The sequence below is a fragment of the Carassius gibelio genome, chromosome A1 (genome assembly GCF_023724105.1).
Source record: "Carassius gibelio isolate Cgi1373 ecotype wild population from Czech Republic chromosome A1, carGib1.2-hapl.c, whole genome shotgun sequence".
In the NCBI taxonomy this organism is placed as follows: domain Eukaryota; kingdom Metazoa; phylum Chordata; class Actinopteri; order Cypriniformes; family Cyprinidae; genus Carassius; species Carassius gibelio.
In genome coordinates this window covers 10,963,591-10,983,473 of record NC_068371.1, presented here as the reverse complement: position 1 = coordinate 10,983,473, position 19,883 = coordinate 10,963,591, and the positions used below count along the sequence as shown (strand labels likewise).

The 19,883-nt window shown below is 35.2% G+C and overlaps 2 protein-coding genes across 3 annotated transcripts in view; one reads left to right on the top strand and one right to left on the bottom strand.

Annotated features, from left to right (window-relative positions):
- LOC127992420 (uncharacterized) overlaps positions 1-19,883 on the bottom strand; it is a 431,446-nt gene that overhangs the window by 69,518 nt on the left and 342,045 nt on the right. The gene's annotated exons all lie outside the window — the stretch shown is intronic.
- LOC127990132 (E3 ubiquitin-protein ligase HECW2) overlaps positions 15,189-19,883 on the top strand; it is a 46,646-nt gene continuing 41,951 nt past the window's right edge. For both annotated transcript variants that reach the window (XM_052591479.1, XM_052591487.1), the window contains exon 1: positions 15,189-15,657. The gene's annotated coding sequence lies outside the window, so the exon portion shown is untranslated. The remainder of the gene's footprint in view (positions 15,658-19,883) is intronic.

Below are 19,883 nucleotides of genomic sequence, written 5' to 3'. Positions count from 1 at the left end.
CCTCTGCTGGTTGGAGATAGTATAAACCTGAACGCAATCTTGCTTCAAGTATCCCAGAGTGCAGTCTGGACGATGGGGCGGGGCGACACGTTGGGGCGGAGCGACACGTGTCGCCCCGCCCACCTCAGCGATTATTGGTTTATGATTAAGATGAGCTTATTGGTGTACAGATGAGTGACGATTTTACAGCTTATTGGTATAGAGAATTATGACGCTATTAGCAGGATTGGAATAAGGAAGTAGACACTCAGATGAATACACTTTTAATATAAATTAAAAAGTGAATATAAATGTTGTGTTTTTGCATTTATTGTTGCATTTCCACAACATCCCGTCTAAATATAAAAAGTTTGGGATTACGACGAACAGAATAGAAATAAATGGTCTACTCCCTCAATGGCTGTAGTGTAGACGCTACCTCGGCATTACTCGCTGGTTTGAAAATGACACGGCAATATTATGCGAAGTATGGTTATGTAGATAGTCATGGAGTACCTTGATTTATATATTCAAATTATATATACATACATATATATATATATATATATATATGTGTGTGTGTGTGTGTGTGTGTGTGCGTGCGTCTTGTGTGTAACAAATTGTCACCAGTCTCTGAACGTCACAAATAATATTCTGAACATTCCCTTGGCCCCTACGAAAATTTACCATGGTTCTGCTACAGTAACTATAGTAAAACTATGGTGTTTTTATAATTACAGCTCACAGTAATTAATATGCCAACAAATATTTTTACTACAATAAATCCATGGCTGCGTTCGACACCATAGATCATGACATACTCATAGATCGATTACAAAACTATACAGGTATTCAAGGGCAGGCTCTAAGATGGTTTAGATCCTACCTGTCCGATCGCTACCATTTTGTTTACTTAAATGGGGAGTCATCTCATTTATCATCAGTAAAATATGGAGTGCCACAAGGATCCGTCCTAGGTCCCCTTCTATTTTCAGTATATATGTTGCCCCTTGGTAATATTATTAGAAAATACGGAATTAGCTTCCACTGTTATGCTGATGATACTCAGCTATATATCTCAACGAGACCAGATGAAACTTCCCAATTATCTAAGCTAACAGAGTGTGTTAAAAATGTAAAAGATTGGATGACACACAATTTTCTCCAATTAAATTCGGATAAGACAGAGATACTAATTATTGGACCAAAAAACACTACACAGAATCTTGTAGATTACAATCTGCAACTAGACGGATGTACTGTTACTTCCTCTACAGTCAGAAATCTGGGTGTTATATTAGACAGCAATTTGTCTTTTGAAAATCATATTTCCAATGTTACAAAAACTGCATTCTTCCATCTTAGAAACATTGCCAAGCTACGAAACATGTTATCTGTTTCTGATGCAGAAAAGCTAGTTCATGCATTCATGACCTCTAGACTGGACTATTGTAATGCACTTCTAGGTGGTTGTCCTGCTTCGTCATTAAACAAGCTACAGGTCGTCCAAAATGCAGCAGCTAGAGTCCTTACCAGGTCAAGAAAATATGATCATATTACCCCAATTTTACAGTCTCTGCACTGGCTACCTATTAAGTTCCGTATCAGTTACAAATTATCATTACTTACCTATAAGGCCCTAAATGGTTTAGCTCCAGCGTACCTAACTAGCCTTTTACCACGTTACAACCCATCACGCACCCTAAGGTCACAAAACGCTGGACTTTTGGTTGTTCCTAGGATAGCAAAATCCACTAAAGGAGGTAGAGCTTTCTCACATTTGGCTCCCAAACTCTGGAATAGCCTTCCTGATAATGTTCGGGGTTCAGACACACTCTCTCTGTTTAAATCTAGATTAAAAACACATCTCTTTCGCCAAGCATTCGAATAATGTATCTTTTTAACTGTGAGTGTAGTTGCATCTGTTCAAAGGTGCATTTTTATTCATTAACTTGGGTTAAACTAATTTTACTTTGTTGGATCAGCAGCTATGCTAATGATGTCTGTATTTTGTTTCTATGTTTCGCCACGGGATTTACATCCCGTGGTAACTAGGATTTAAACAAGCTCCAGTCTGGATCCAGAACACCTGAGAAGAGATGATGCTGACCCCAGATGATGCTACCTTGAATCAACAAACAGAACTAACAATTATTGCTAAATGTGTCACTGAATCATATAATAACTTAATTAATAATATTGATAGTTCATCGTCTAGCTGACTACGTCTTATATTATTATTATTATTATTTTTATTTTTTCTAAAATCCTGTCAAATGTGCACAAACTACTAGCTACTACTAAATATTTTAGAAACATAATTTTCTGTAAAGTTGCTTTGTAACGATTTATTTTGTAAAAAGCGCTATACAAATAAATAAACTTGAATTGAATGGTTACTTTTTGCAAGGAAGGAACTATACAGGTTCTAAAGAAGTTGCCCAAAAACACTTGTTACTTTCTGTTATTTGTTTTCTGAACTGCAATACTGAAAACCTCATTAATCCTCACAATCCTGTCACAACTAAATTAAGAATCCATTATGAGCAATGCATAGCAAATGATGTTATCATCAAATATGAGAAACCTTAAAGAATGATAGACTGATGTAAATGACTGAAACCTGTTGTCATGCACGTGTTTTCCATAGCTTTTTTATTAAAACATTATACACTGCAAAGTTGAACTTTAAATGACATCAATTAATACATCAAAACCAGTTGATCTCAGTCCATTCTCTATTTCCCTTCAATGAACTTAACACACAAATGTGTTTCATGCCGCAAAAAAAAAAAAAAAAAAAAAAAAAAAAAAACTGTCCTTGGAACAAAATCCTGTGTAAACAACAGCCCAGAAGATCACCATGCCGTCCTCTTCTCTGTACCCTGGTGGGTTAAACTTGAAAAGGGCTCTGCACTGCAAGCATTCCCTGATGCTGTACATCCGTCTGAACTCGTTCCGGTCAGGAGACAGGAGGACAATTCTTCCAGTTGGCCACAACTTATAGTGTAAAGACAAAATACATGAAAGATAATAATAATAATAAAAAAAAAGTTTAACAGCCTTCTACTACAAAATTCAATTGGAGAATGAGCATTAAACGGGGAAATCTTACTGTCTAGCCAGGCAAACTGTGCCGCTTTCCGAAAAACTTCGGAGCACATCCCTAAACCATCTGCAAACCAGAGAAAGTGTCAAATATGCTGAGTCACCCGCCGACAAAATAACTTCCCTGAGGATTTCCAGTGGAAGCTGTTGAATCAAAAACATACATAGGTTTATTTATACATGTATATAAAAGTTATTAAACATTATATAAACACTGAATACAGACAACCTTGCTTTAAAACTCTCATTAAAAACTCTTTAGATTGTTGTCACAACTGCATACTCATTCTTTTATAATAACACTAATAAAATGTTAATATATACAGTACTGTGCAGAAGTATTAGGCATGTTAGTATTTTCACATTGAAAAAAAAAACAGTTTTAAGCCAATTATTTATATCTTTTGCTGTTGTGTGTTGTGTGTAGGATATATTAGTTTACATTTCCACACATTCATTTTGCCATTAATTGTAATAATCCAGTGAGATATTTGTATATATTTGTATGCATGACCCACATGAAGATCTTTTACATTGAATATAAATATTTCTGTCTTATATGGTGAACAAAATCCACATTAGATCGCAAACAGAAGTTATTTAAAACACTCGCTGCTGTCTGAAAATGAATTAAGCTGAAATGTTTTTAAATGTCTTTGATGCTGATGTTAACTGATAGCTATATATTAAATAATCCACAGTGCTGACCAATATAGTACTTGTACATAATACCAGTTTCATATCTGAACAACTATGTAGCTGTAATAACTAAAATACCTCTGCATGTACACACATATGTAATTATTAGTTCTTAATGAATGTATGTGCACAAATAACCTGCTTTGCTGGACTCTGCCTGAAGACATTGTCTTTTGAATGGTGAAGTTCCTCCCCTCAGTGGTTGAGCTCTAAAAGAACAAATGTCAAGAGGTAGGTATATTGCTAGATATAGTACAGAGTAATGTTTCATGTAGCAACATTCAAACAGCTACATGCATTTGCGGAGTGAAGCTGTCCAGGAGAACAGAACACCACCACCTCCTGATCATGTCATCCTGAAAAATAATAATAATAATAATATACACACAAAAATCATGCATGTCTGTTCAAATAACTTGACAAATGTGATGCCATACCTCTGTAAAATCGAACCTATGAACTAAGGCCATGTACAGAGTGTACTGTTACAATCCACAAAGAACAATAAAATTAGCAATTTATAACAATTATTAACAATAATTATTCAAATTGAACGTACCATGGATAAATAAATGATCGAACATCGCATTTCATATTATAAGATATTTACACAACCACTTTTACTCACCTCAAGCAATCAACGGAATAGCGTTATTACTCTGCTGCTGTAGTTGCCACCGTTCTGTTTGTTTCAACGCAAACTGCCCCCTGCTGGCTCAGAGGAAAATGTCAAAGGCGGGGAAAACAAATATGGGCGGGGCGACACATGTCACTCCGCCTCGAAGTGTCGCCCCGACCCATCGTCCAGACTGCACTCTGGGGTTACTCTCTTGCTTTCAAACGTGACTTACATTTCAGATATTTAAAAATTGATCATCCGAGTCTAAAATGATCCAGCGGGCCGTACCTTTTTGTCGGCTGCCAACCAGGGGCGGAGCCAGAAGATGTAAACATTCGGGGCTTAGCCCAAACCTAGGGGGCTGCAGGGGTGTACTCCGCAGGGGAGATTTTTTTCCCCCATTTATGTCAGCTAAATGCACTATTTTTCAGGCTGTTTGAGATAACAGAATGCCTTAAAATCTATACACTATCTGGGAAAATGATGGTTACTCAGAAAAAAAAATATTCACCCAGTAGAGCCTACAAACTATTTTGTATTTAATTGTTCTCCAGCTATATTTCTCAATTAATCTATCTTCTTATCCCACTAATGTACCGAGAACAGTTGTAAAACATGCCCTGAAATAACTTAGCATTTGATACATTGGGATATATTGCTTTTGAATCTCTCTCTGGCCGGTGAGGTTTGCTGTTACGAGTTCCTTTTAAAAAAAATTGTTATGTCCATAATGTTAATTTCAGGCGGTTAGTCAGTGAGCTCGCTACGACGGCGGTGAAATAAAAAGCCCACCAGCCCCTAATGACAACGACGAAGAAGATGATTTATATTCTTCTTCGTTAGTTTTTATCAGCAGTTGGCAAACAAGCGAAGTGATGCGTGATGCGTGATGCTTTACCGTCCGCCACAACGCACAGTAATAGAGCTTTTGTTTCTTTTTTTTTGCCGCTCCAGTCTGAGAGACTGAGAGGAAATGAAACAAAGTTGAAGTTATTTTAAAAAAGCTAAAAGATTCGGGGCTTTTGACAAAACATTCGGGGCTTAAGCCCCATTAGCCACACCCCGCTCCGCCCCTCTTGCCAACGTCACTTTATCTGACACTTTCTCTTTGATGATGAATCAGGAGGCCGACGACCATTCATGACTTCTCCAGAACATCCAGATGGCCAGTCCTCCCCTGTCTGCAAATATGATTAAAAGATATGAATATGAGACAAAACTACAGAATGTCACTCTTTTATTATTGGGTGATTCAAGATCAGCACAGGGAAAGTTTCCACAAGAAACTGTGTCCTGTTGCATTCATTGTTCAGATATTAAAAGCAGGGAATGTGATGTACAAGTTATAGCCATTGCTTCTGCATTCTGAATCTTGCATGTGTTGACACACACACAAACCAGAATGAAGATGAGGGAGCTGACTTTCAGAGAGACAAGCAAGCAATTTGGATGCTAAAAGAAAAGAGGAACTCAGTTAGCGCTATATCAAAAATAATGCAATAAGAAAAAAGAAAGAAAAACACCCTGATAGCTCAGACAAGGACTTTATCAGGGCAAAGAAGTGGGATGTCTTAGATTGTCAGTCTCCAGATTTAAATACTACATGAATTTCACCAGCTAAAGTGAAGACTAAAGGCATAAACTCCCCAAACCGAGCAACAGTTGAAACTGGCTTTGTTAAAGGGGTAGCCGTGATTTTGCCAAGTAAGACCATTAAGATCATTTGACGATCCTGGATCAACATTATTTTCCAAAAATATAGACTTAACCCAACCCCTACCCCTAAACCTATCCGTATAATTTATTCCTAAAATCAGTGGGAAATGATAACTGATTAACAAGCGTGTAGAAGCACCTACCCCTGATTGTAAGTCTAACACAGATATTTCTTGAAAAGTTATATCTCAATTCTGATTGGTTGATAGTTGGTGAGAATGACCACGTTCCTCTCAGATGTTCCCAGAACTACAGTAAACAGATTGAATGAGTGAATCTATCACTGTCACTTTACCTCTCATTGCATACTGTAGAATACGCGCATTTCCCTTCGGTAGACTTCTGTCGGTCCTGATGTCCTGCCATGAGCTTCACTACAGGAACTACACCCTCTTCAGCTCGATCTCAGAGTACGTGGCCAACACATTTGATATGTGGTCCAACAAACAAGTACGATATCTGCAGATCTAAGCCTGAAATTAAACTTGACCCAGTTAAAATGTACTTCACATTTAAAGAGTGATACACAATATATTCATAAATATATTCAACCACCACTCACATTTTCTTTCAAAGATGTATAAATGTAATATTAGACATTATGTAATTCAAATAATGAGAAAATATTTCTGTGCCAGGTTATTAAGTTACCAAACAACAGGAATGATTTTTGAAGGATCGTGTGACACTGAAGACTGGAGTAATGATGTTTTGCCAATCAGCTTTGCCATTACATGAATCAATTACATTTTGAAATATATTACAGTGGAAAACAACATCTGTTAAATTATATTGGTGCATCCCTGCCTTTTTAATATTAGATATATAGATATATAGACAATATCAGACAAATCAGTTGGTTTTAATGTATACATTATGACATAATACTAAGATGGTCATAACCATTAACAAGCTAATATTGCTTACTTCACAATCAAATCCTGATGGATAAAATCTAATTCCTCCCTACATTTCCCAAAGAATCATTTATTTTACCCAGAAACATTATGGCTTTTAAATATGTTGTTGATGCATTTCATGCTGAATAACTGTGTGCACATTGTTTGAAACGGTCTTGTCTTTGCTTTAGACCGTGTGATTACTCTGCCTCATCAAACAGAAGAAACCATTGGCCTCAATGCAGAGGAATGTGCCCAAAGGTAAAGCACAACACAAGACGAGGCAGCTGTGATGTTTATATGAAGAATCATACCTAGATGTTGATTGTATGTTGAAGTCGTTTTAACAGCTCTTCTCTCTCCTTTATTTTAGGATTGCAGTGTTCTGCACTCCACCCACTTCATTCTGCTTTGGTACAACACATCCTCGAGCCAGCTCGGCTATCAAACTTCACCATCTTGAAAAACTTAAACCTGTTGTGGGAAATTAGTTTTTAATTCCTCTGACATACTAAATCGCACCAAAACCTGATATTTTTGCTATATGTTGTTGATGAATATTGTGGTTTTTAAACGGTGACACTGTTTTTTATACCATGGATCATAATAATGTTATTGCGATTTTTGAAATAGGCCTACCTCAGACTGTCATGTTAATACCAAATATGGTAATGACATCAGTAATGCTAGTCATGATCAACTGGAGGGATTTAGCCAACCATTCAAGCTGTGGCTTTCAGTTTTGCATTTTCAGTAACATTCCTCACATGTTTCACTCGTTTAGGTTCCAGTCCTCGAGCTCAACTCTAAAACCGATGAGGAAGAAAATATTGAGATGCTAGAGAGGTTCATATTTCCTGCACAGGAACCCACTGGAACACAGGAAATACCGAACAACATTCCAAAAGCAGAGTGAAGTTCATAACTGTTCCTAAGGCTGTAGTTTTCCTTCATGCTTGAAGGACATTTTGAGCTTACTCAGAGATCGATACAGGAGACATATTTGTTGATGTATAATATCAATATTGTACAGTTATGTATTTAAAAAAAAAACTGAATGAAACAATGAAAGAAGAATTTTTTATCATAATAAAAAAGCATGACTTTGACTCACATATATGAATATATGAATAATAACTAATGAATAAATTATTACGAATATTTCCTGGGAATATTTTGTGGGAAAATGCATCCGTTATTCTTCCCCAGGGTTTACCACGACAAGTCTGGATTGCGCTATATTACTTAGACGCTTGATGGCGATGTTGTGTTTCGCCACAGTCGAAGATATCCATTCCATCCCTGATTGGCTAAAAGACAGAAACACAGTAGACAGAGCTCGTGCTTTGAAAGGCAGAGAGAGAGGAAATAAAAGCAAAGGATGAGGTATATTACACTGCTTTTGGTCATTTTTTAATTTGATCCAGAAACGCCAAACAAGTGGAACTAATACGTGGTATTGCCAGGGTACTTTTTCTACCTGTCAGTAACATGACTCGAGGTGAAAAGCGTAAAAAGTTATGATATGTTCTTATGAAGCGTCACCAATCAAGTCATTTATTTACATATTTTTCACACACACACACACACACACACACACACACACACACACACACACACACACACACACACACACACACACACACACATATTGAATCTGTGTTAAAGGGATAGTTCACTCTCAAATTAAATTTTGGTATGTTTTAGCTTACCTCAAGGACATCAAAGAAAACCGTTTTTGTCTATGACTCATATAATGGAGGTCCATGCCCTTATGAAACAAAAATATATTGCAGTATATTTGAAAATATCATGTAATATATTAGGCATATATTCTTATATATATTTATTTTTTCCAATATATTGCAATATATTGAAAGCGGCAATCATTTGTATATTTTGCAATATATAATATAATATATGTGTCATCAATATATTAGTAAATGTATTCAAATATATAAAATATTAGAAATAAAAAGGGAAAATAATATATTACAATATATCACAATATATTTTAAGAAATATATTGGTAAATATATTTTCCTTTCGTAAGGGTGGTCACCACCTCAAAGAGCAGGCACAGAGGAGTGAAAATATCAAAAATATCAAAATGGGAAATACTGCAGAAAAGGAAACCTACATCTTGGATGTCCTTGAGGTAAGCTAAAACATAGCAAAATTTAATTTGAGAGAGAACTATCCCTTTAAATTGGATGTATAAATTACCATTAAAATGTTTTGGGGTAACGCTGGGTATTTTTTAATGTTTTGAATTTGATGTTTTTTATGCTCAAAAAGACTGAATTTATTAGAAAAATAACAGAAACAGACAGTAAGAACAGTAAAATTGTATTAAATTACGATTTAAAAGAACTGTTTACTATTTGAAGATACTATTAAAAAAAGTCATTTATTCCTTATGCAAAGCTGAATTTTCAACGTCATTACTCCAGTCTTTAGTTTCATAAGAATTTTCAGCAATCATAAAATGCTGATTTGCTGCTCAAGAAACATTTCTTATTGTTAACAGAACAGTTCTGCTGTTTAATATTTTTGTGGGAACTGTGATTTAAATATTTTTTTTTTTTGTTTGTCACGATGCTTTGATAAATAGAAATTCAAAAGACAAGCATTTATTAGAATTCTTTTTTTGGTAACATTATAAATATCTGCACCATCGCTTTTGATCAGTTTAATGCAGATTTGCTGAATAAATGTACTGTTTTTTTTTAAAAAACAAAGAAAAAAAAAATTACAGACCCTGAACTTTTAAACATTGGTGTATGTTTTTATCCCAAAATTCTAAATTCACTGACTGCTTTTAGATCAGATAGATCAGATGTAGTTTCATATTCTTGCTCGTGTGGCAAATGTATGAAGATGATTTGAACGAGGCAGGTGGGAATCAGTATTCAGCATCACACAACATCACATCACAAAGTGTATTTTGTGTGATCTCTGACAGAGACGACAGAAGAGGGAGTCAGTCCATCTGTTCAGAAAGCTTTCGCCTCCATGATCGGAGAGGGACTGGAGGAGTGTGTGGAGGAGGGGGAAAATGATGAAGATGGAAAGATGGATTGGAGAGACACTGGAGAGGAGGATGGTGACGATGATGATGACAGTGACGATGATGATGAAGAAGAAGAGGAAATATGACAGAAATCAAGTCACACCTAGAGATATGTTCGCCCTTGAAATGGAGCTGAACCGTGAGAACAAGAAAATAATGATGGTCAGTACATCGCTCTGCTAGGTCAGCATTAATAATCAATAAAAATAAATGACACTTTGATCTAAATAATTTAAAAAAATTGTAATTGATTTGATCATTCATCATCTTTTGCTTAAGGTTGGGAACTACTCTAGAAATAGATTACATTTCTGAATAAAGAAATAGAAGAAATATCCTAAATTATTTAGCTTTAATGTTCATATACATGTCATAATGCACCATTGATGCATACAATTATTATTGTAATGATTAGTAATGATTTATGATAATAAAAATGTGTACTTGTAGTAAAATTAACAATTGTTTACAAAAATTTAATCTAATGTTAAATATAACAATTGGTTAATTGAATGAATTAATTATATTTTGCTTAATAAGTTAGGAAGTACTCTTTTATTATTTTTATTTTGTTTGCTAAAACATCTCCAGGCATTAATAATCACTATCATGATCATTTTGTAGTATTGATCCAATTTCCAAGTTTGTTTTTTAAGCATACTAGCTTCATTATTTTTAGAGGAGATAAGGAGGATGCCATCCTGATGTGCATGGAGGTCATTCACAAAGGAGAGTTTTGTTGGTTTAGTTATTTGGGGTTTAAAATTCCTTGGTGTGATAATGAAAAGTTGATGTAGGTCACTTGATCGAATAAACCCAGTCTCCCGCTTCTCTCAGCTCCTGTGGAATACAAGCCACTCTCCATGCTGGCTATGATCTATGCACCTCTCAAAAGATATGGGAAAGTATGAAGCTCCCATATCTGATCACAGTTTATTCAAAATCTTAGGTCAAGACTTTTTGCACCATAATTTTGTTTCATGATATTCTACCCTTTTGCTGACCCTTAATAATAAACCATTTTGTTACTGTACATTTAGGATTTGACACACTGTATGTAAGTGGCCTCTGTTATTAGATGTTCCGATGTAAATTGGTGTTTATATGTAAATGTTGACATGTTAATGAGCTCATAGTTGTGCCATCAAAGCCATATAGTGCATATCTCCACTTTTATAGTTTTAGCCATGCAATGGCGTGGTTAAGAAAGGTTTTGTAAGTGAAAAAGACAAACTTCATGATGGCATGCAAAACAAAGTATTATTTGAAACATATATACAAATCAGTGCTGAATTAAGTTAGAAAACTACTGTGTATTTTCTTTAAAATAAAATGCTTACAAAAAAGTGAAAATAAAAAATTTTGATCCAGAAAAAATAGAAAAAAATAGTGCATAATGAATTATGTTTTGCTTAAAGCTGCGAACTACTGAAGAAATGAAAAGTTCTGAAAAAAACATTTTATTTTATAATGCACACTTGAAGCATAAAATTAGTATTCCGTAATTATACTCCAGTTATTTTTTTATTATTATTAATAATTTTATTTTGTTTGTATTATTACTATTATTTGAAATCTAAATATTAATTCTGAATGGTTAAATAATTAAAATGTATTAATCTGCAATAAAATTAGCTAAATGTTTACAAAAAAGATGTTATATGCACAAATAATTCTTTATTTATTATATTTTGCTTAATAAGCTGCTCTAACAAATTAAGAGTTTCTGAATAAAGAAATATATATCTTTTTTTTTTCTTCATGGGTATGATGCCGAAACCCTCGCACAGGACTCTTCAGCTGCCCAGCAGGTGTGATTATGTCATAGTCTTGTGTTTATGGTGTTGCACTTGTGTGTGATTATATGTGTGATGTTTTACAGGAACTAAAGCTGGACTCTTCTGCCTGCTCAAGGACGCACTGATGATTACATTGATACTGTATTGACGTTGCTATCCATGCTCCTTAAGGTCAGAATCGGACTTCATGTCTAATATAAAGAGAGCAGTGTGTGGCTAGTGGCAAGTATAATATGATATATACATAATGCAATTCAATACTGGCAGAGATTTACACAAATTGGTAGAAATTATAATGTTCACTACTGTTCAGAAGTTTGGGGTTTGTTAAGATTTTTATTTTTTTTAAAGGAAGACACTTGTGCTCAATAATGGTACGTTTATTTGATCAAACATACAATAAAAACAGTAATATTGTGAAATATTATTACAGTTTTAAATAACTGTTTTTTGAATATATTTTAAAATGTAATTAATTCCTGTGATGCAAAGCACAATTTTCAGTCATCAGTCTTCAATGTCACATGATCCTTCAGAAATCATTGTAAATGATTACAGAAAATACAGTTTTGGTGGAAAAAATGGAATTCTGCTTTTTAAACAAAACTGAAATACTCCACACATCGTCGCACAAGGGGCAGGACGTGTAAAACTCTTGATAAACTCAAGTCTAATGAATGGTTCTCTTTGAGAAACAGTGTGAATGTTTCATTAATTGATTGCAACGTGCTATTTATTTGATTGACAAGTGACCATTTGGGGTTCTTTCTCAACAGAGAACTTGTCTTTTGTGAGTATGCGCATATTTGGAATGTTTGTCAGGGATTCTTATTCCTGTGGCAAGATGTGGATCCCAGAGTTCATTGTCAAGAGTCTCTGTATAATATCAGTCGGGCTTTACACCAGCTTGGACTAACCAACACATTTAGCCATTCACTACTATGAGAAATCCCTCCCCCTCCCCACACTCAAACCGGATGTAAGATGCTTAAAATTTAATATCTGTTTGATCCAACATGCATCCATAATTAATCACAGAGACCTCCCAGATTCTCAGCATGAGAGACACATTCATAGGCTCTGTGCTGTATATATATATATATATATATATATATATATATATATATATATATATATATATATGTATATTTATCCCTTGCATTTGTTTAAAAAGCTTTGTGAAATGTAAATGATTTCTCGTCATTTGAAGGGGATTGATGATGATCTTATGAACTTATAATTTCCATGCATTATTTGATTTTGATTTATGTGTGAGCTCAGGTGAAGAATGAGGTTTAAATATTAAGAAGGTTAAAAAATGTAAGAATTTAATTTAAACCGGTTCACAAAATGAAACTAATTAGAATTGTCAGCTTAGTCAAATATTTATGGAGCCTCAAAGCACATTTACAGTTCATTACATGGTGTTATATTTGAGCAGAATCCTATAGCCAGAGTCTGACTGTTTACATGCTTTTAAAAGGATGAGGTGAGGATTATATGGAAATACCTAGTACTTTATATTCATCTACACACTCTACTGAAATTAATTAAACTCCAGGCAGACTTTGTTCACACTGTGTTTTGTAAGTAATTCAGCCTTAGGTGTGCTAACGTTTTGTAAGGGTAATGTTATTACAGTGGTTGCAAGGTGAACCCAAAAATGAACATTGGCTGAAAGTACTCCATCCACGATGTTGAGGAGCTATTCATTGGAACAGATTTGGAGAAATGTAGCATTACATCACTTGCTCACCCAACGGTTTCTCTGCAGTGAATGGGTGCCGTCAGAATGAGAGTCCAACAGCTGAAAAAATTATAATAATCCACAAGTAATCCACACGACTCCAGTCCATCAATTAACGTCTTGTGAAGCATAAACCTGCTTGGTTTGATAAAAACATTTTCAACAGATTTAAAATTTTAGGTTACTTATTTTAGGTCTCTGCCCACATATCACCCCTCTGTCTGAAAAAGAATCGTTTGACCTAATTGAATCGGTTCGTTTGGGTGATTCATTTCCATGAATTGTGTCCAAGCAAAAGGTTCAGTGGGTACTTTGTGTCTTCACTTGAAAGTGTTTCAACAGGTTGTTTCCACAATCTATATTTTAGACACACATCTTTTACAGCACTCTGTTACAGCGCTTTTAAGACAGAGTGGCATTTTATGTTCAAATTTGTTGAAAAATACATGTATAGTAGAATACTGCTGTTTACATCTTATTTGACACATGGTGCCTTTTAGATTTTTCTTGTATTCTGTCTGTGCAGTTATCATTTAGGTCTTTGGCTATTGCTGTTTTAAGCATTTGAAGAGTTTTTTTTTTCCAAAACACTATAAATCTATTTTGATTTGAGTAAAAATATTTTTCTTTACCAAGAAAATGGCAAGATGAAAACTATTCTTTTCCGTTTCAAACTTTTACATAGCATCTTTAGGTTATATTAACATAAACAATTTCAAATCCAGATTTAGATTTTCAAAGATTTATTATGAAATTGTATATTTTCATGTACAATTTATCATGCAGCCCTTGTTTGTTGATCACAAAGTATAAAGTAGATGAGGAAAACTAGGACGCCAGGTGTATTCAAAGCACTGCCATTACTGTCTAGAGTGCGTGGAATGGTGCGCTGTGATTGGTTGAGCGGTTATATTGCGTCCTGCAGAGAAAGGAGACCAGCGTTTGTCAACCTGACCTAACTCTTCGGGTATCTAATTTTGCATAAAATTAAAAGTTTGTTTTTCAGTACTGACTACAATACTGTTTTTGGTGTAGACTCAACTATTTTTAAAGTGGCTTTTATCACGTTTTGGAACCAAACTCTTAATTTCATCTTGGGTGTATTTTTAAGATGGTGGATACAGTTTAAAAATGCATTTTACTATTTATTATTTTATTTAATTTGCTTAATTTCACCCTGCTTAAAAAAAAAAAAAAGTAACCTTCCCAAAATCAAAAAGCTGTTTTTTTCAGTCTGACCAAGCTGGTTTAGGCTGGATGTCCAGCTTGTCTCCCAGCCTGATCAGCTAAAGAAGTGGCCAAAACCCCTCTAAAACCAGCATGCTGACCTGATCTGGATGACCAGCTTAAGTCTGGTTTTATTTTATTATTTTATTTAGCAGGCATTTTGCAAAGGGACGAAAAGCAGACTCGGCTGTCTGTATATAAAATCGGTATCTACATTTATATAAAATTTGTGTGAACAGCCCATAACACAACCCATTCGAATCGTTTCGATCGAATCATTCAAAAGAACCGGTTCACCAGCATGACTCGTTGGCGAATTGAACGTCACAACAGTGTGAGTGAACGCCTCCCTTTTGTAAACTGCACGGATGCTCAAAACAAAAAGCAGATGCAAAGCTGGTGGAAATAATCAAACACTAATGCAAAGCAACGTTTACCACAACGCATCTATTACGCGTTCAGATGAAGCTGTACGCCCGGTCACGAGCGAGTGTTTTCGGTGGATGTAAAGTGGCATTGAGCGAATACGGGGCTCTTTGTAAATGAATAAGAGATGAACGCGGCTGTATCCAGGCTGGCAGACCGCGCGCACGGACGCAGATCGACACTGCGCAGTAAATATCAGCTGGACTGGGTTTGGGGAGGTTGGGTCGGGTTGTGGAGCTGTTGAGGCGGATGGTTTAGGAAGAAGAGAAGGAAGAAGCGCGCTGAACCCGCACAGAGGCCATCAGCTGCGCACATCAACTGCGTGCTTATTTGAGCTCTCAATTCACCATCACCTTTATTTGACTGTAAGTTACAACGTTTACATCTCCATACGGGTTTCATTTAGATTTATTGCTAAATTAATATATGCATTAATATGCACCAGGAAATATTTACGTTTTACTCTATATTTTAGACTTTAACTGTGCCATGAACTGATTGTCGGATAATTTGGCCCTCACAAATGCTACAGGTTCTGGGTGTTTTACAGTTGGTTTAAGGATGAACACAACAGAAACCTTATGTGCATAGAATTCAATTCATTGTTGGGAGAATTTGGACACCAAATGGTTCAGGGTTTCATGTGTGCATATGCTTGAACCAACTAGTGACACACTAGGTTGAAAGTTGGTTATTTTTTCTTGCACAGAGTAAATCACTGCCTCACACAACCAGATTCATTTGACAGTATTTATGCAGATTTTGTTTGTGTTAATTGCCAGAATTGATTGGCAGTGTTGCATAGGGATTAAAAAAGGAAAATGCAAATGTGTAATAACAAGTGTTTGTTTGTTTAGGGTGTTGATTGAGCATTTGTTTTTATACGTTAAATCTACATCTGTATTTTATAAAATATGCATACATACTTGTAGCTACTTCAGCAATTCTGAGGTTCAGTAAAGAAACCTCCAAAACAACAGTGGCTGTTGTAGGGTTTTTGAGTTGAGTCCTTATGGTCCTTTAGAGTTGAAAACATGACATTTCCTTATTTATAACAGTTCTGTTTTACTGAAACTTGCTTTTTTGGAGCAAGCAACTAAACCTAAAGTAGAACCTAAGGGCCATGTAGCCTATCAATAATACTATAAATAAGAGTCTTTCTGTTCCAAATTTGTTCCAGAATATTTAAAGTATCCTACTGTCAATCCTCAGTTGAAAAAATCTAACCTAGCAGTTCTCACAAAAATCTAACAGTTCTCTCAAATTTTATGCCAATTTCTACTTTACCTTTTATTTCTAAAATCCCTGAGAATGTAGTTTCTGTCCAATCACAGTGTATTTTTATTTTTTTTGTCTAATGAAATCTTGTAATCGTAACAGTCTGGTTTAGGAAAGGTCATGCACTAAACTGGTTCTAATATTATTTGAACAATAGAACATTTTCTGTTTATATAAATGATGGTCTGTCTTGTAAAGCACGTTTGACCTGATTCCCCAAGGATTTATTCTTGCCCCCGTTTTCTTTATGAGTATTATATACAGAGTATTATTTCATTTTTTATGCAGACGATACTCAAATATGTGCCAATCAAGCATAATGACAATGCTGGACTGTGTGCTTTAATTGCCAATTAGTTTGTCAGACATTAAGGCATGGATATATCCCTTAAATTTCTCAAGATTAAAACTGAGGGAATTGTGTTTGGACCTTTAGCTGTCTCTGGAAGCTTAAATCAAGCGTTGGGTAGCTTAGCTGCTTATGCAAAGCCATCTGTTAAAAACGTAGGTGTTGTCTTTGACTCTGCCCTGTTATCTGATAAACAGGTAAATGCAGTAGTGTAACCCGCAATAAAAAGGCAGCCTACATGAATACACACAAATATAAACACTGAAACTCATGATATTGCAAGACAACGATAATAAATATGAAATGATAAGTTAAAAGAGTTTGTAGAAACACAGACATCTACATGGCATTGTCCTGATGCTTCCCCTTTAAGAAATCTGCACATAGTGCGTTTGCAGCTATAGTGTGTATCATTTGTATAGTAAAGGTCGAATTGGAGAAGAAGCTGAGAAATCAAGTGATTAATGTTGTTTAACTTGTTAAACGTTTATTTAAAGATGCTAAAGATGAATAAATAATAATACTTTCCTGGTTTGGATTCAGTTTTGGGTAAACTACATCTGTAAATGAGTTGCTGAACTTGTTCAATTGTATTTGCTGTTTAGCAAAGTAGTCCGCTGTTACATTGCTAAAGCTATGAATATGAAATATTTATGTATGCTGTCTGTAATGAAATTTCTTTGTATTAAACACTGAAGTAGTGAATACAAAATGCTATTCTGCTTGAATAATAGTGAAGTTGTGCTTTATGGTTTTGAATAGTTTAATAGTTATTTTAATTATTTGTATTGATGGAGTAATATGATGTTCTTATGGCCTGTTGTGGAGGTGAGGTCACATTTTATGTTCCAGTTAAAACCTTTGATGTTGGACAAAGATTATTTCGTGATATGTGTGTGAGTGTCGAACCGATAAGTGAATTTGGCCAATATCTTAGAGACGATAAATTATGCATTATTTCCTGCAGAGACACTTCAGATGCATACTGTTCACCGTGATGGTTTTTAATTGCTTAAAATATCATTGAAAACACTTCGAAAGTGAAAATAGTTTGGTTTGTTTTCCTTGTTTCAGTGCGTTGTTGCGGGAAGAGCCAAGAGCGCATCCACAACAGAAGTTAAACATTCTGATTAGCACGTAACTTAGTCCGAGTTAACATGTGGATTTGGTCTTTTTGTATGTATATAAGTTGTAATATTATATTTATGTTGTATAAATATCTGAATATATGATACGTTTCCCTGTCAAATAAGCTGGCAGCACTTCAGTTTACTGGTGTTCATTCAGCTCTTCAACTTCAGCACACACAGCTTGTGCACAACAGCAATGCACAACATTAATAACTATAATCTGGAATGTCATAAACATAATATTATAAAGAGAACATTACCATAATAAAAAAAAAGGGATGCATAAAAAAGGGATTTTAGGGCTGCATCGATCCGATACTCGGGATCGGTATCGGCTCCAATCCAGGCATTTTCTACGGATCGGGTATCGGGCAGACGAGACCGATCCAAATCCGATCATGTGTATACTATTCTGTGTTATTGTTGAGCTTCATGAAAGGCACAAAAACATTATAAAGCACCAAAACATTTTCATGGACATATTTCAAGTGTTCTGGAGCTATTCCATAGTTCAATGTGAGTTACAGATTAATATTGAAGTCATTTAATTCAGTTCACATAAACTCTTCTCTCCGCTGCGGCTGTCTTTCATCCTTCATTCAGCAATCAAACTGCATGCAAACTGTAGCGTTACTACAGTCGAAGAGATGAAACTCTCTTCAAGAGCACACAATAACTGTAATATTTTCCTATAAAGATATTGAGATATATATTCTATGTCGAGATCTATCAAAATATTGCCGGGCCCTACCCCTGACAATGTAAAGCGCTATGAGTGCCTAGAAGAGTGCTATATAAATGTAAGAAATTATTACTGAAGTGTAACAATTTTATTTAGACTATAGGCTTATAATTCATTATAGGCTATAATAAACCTGTTTTAAAATACATTTTTAAAACATTTTCATTGAGGAGTAGCCTAACAATTTTTTTTCCTCACAGGCTGCGAGTCACAGTGTGTCAGTTATGTGATGCGCTATGAAATTGTTTGCGAAGAAGTGCACTTTAAGTGGCCTTTAAATTTATTAATATTATATTATCTGCAAGTACATTTATTTTTTATTTTTCAATGTGCATTACAAGTGCACATTCAATACAATTTGCCGCACGTATTTTTCTAATTGTGTTTCCCTGGTTTTTGTAATAGTTTAAATACTTTTTTTTTTTTATTCAGTTGTTTCAAAAATTTAATGAATTTTTTTTATTTTTTACTTTTATTATTTTTTTAAATGTAATTTATAATAACATTGACAAATTATCTATGATGTTTTGGTTGACAGTGTATGGTTACCGAGTTTGTGTGCCCATTCGCTTGATGAGCCCAGAATTTTTTCCCTAAATGTCTCATGGCATTTGTTATATGGCCATTTCCTGATCCTGCCTTTTTTTTTTTTTGAAGGAAAGTAAAACAGATATACACACAATGAAGAATATTGATGATCTTTTAGATTCTATACCATAAAGGTTAAATTCAAGGCTTCTGAAATTTTAAAATACCCAAATAGTTATTGTGGTGCATGTGTCGTCCCATCAGGCCATCGTTTAGCCTGAGTGGTCTGAGAAGGGTAAGGTCTGTCAGTGGAGGCATTAGACAGGATTTAGCCGTGCTGGCTCAGACCTGGAGCACTGAGTAAGTCATCCGCTGCCTGAATGGCTTCGAAAGGAAGTGCGCCTAGGACTGGACAGGATGTAAGATCATTAGCTAATGCATCTTAGGTGAGGTGACCATTCCTGGCAGTGTAACAGTCACAGGCATCGGCACAACAAACAGATCGTCTGAAGTCTGCGGGCAGAGCTGATATCGCCCTTGCCCATTACTTTATGCATGCTGGCA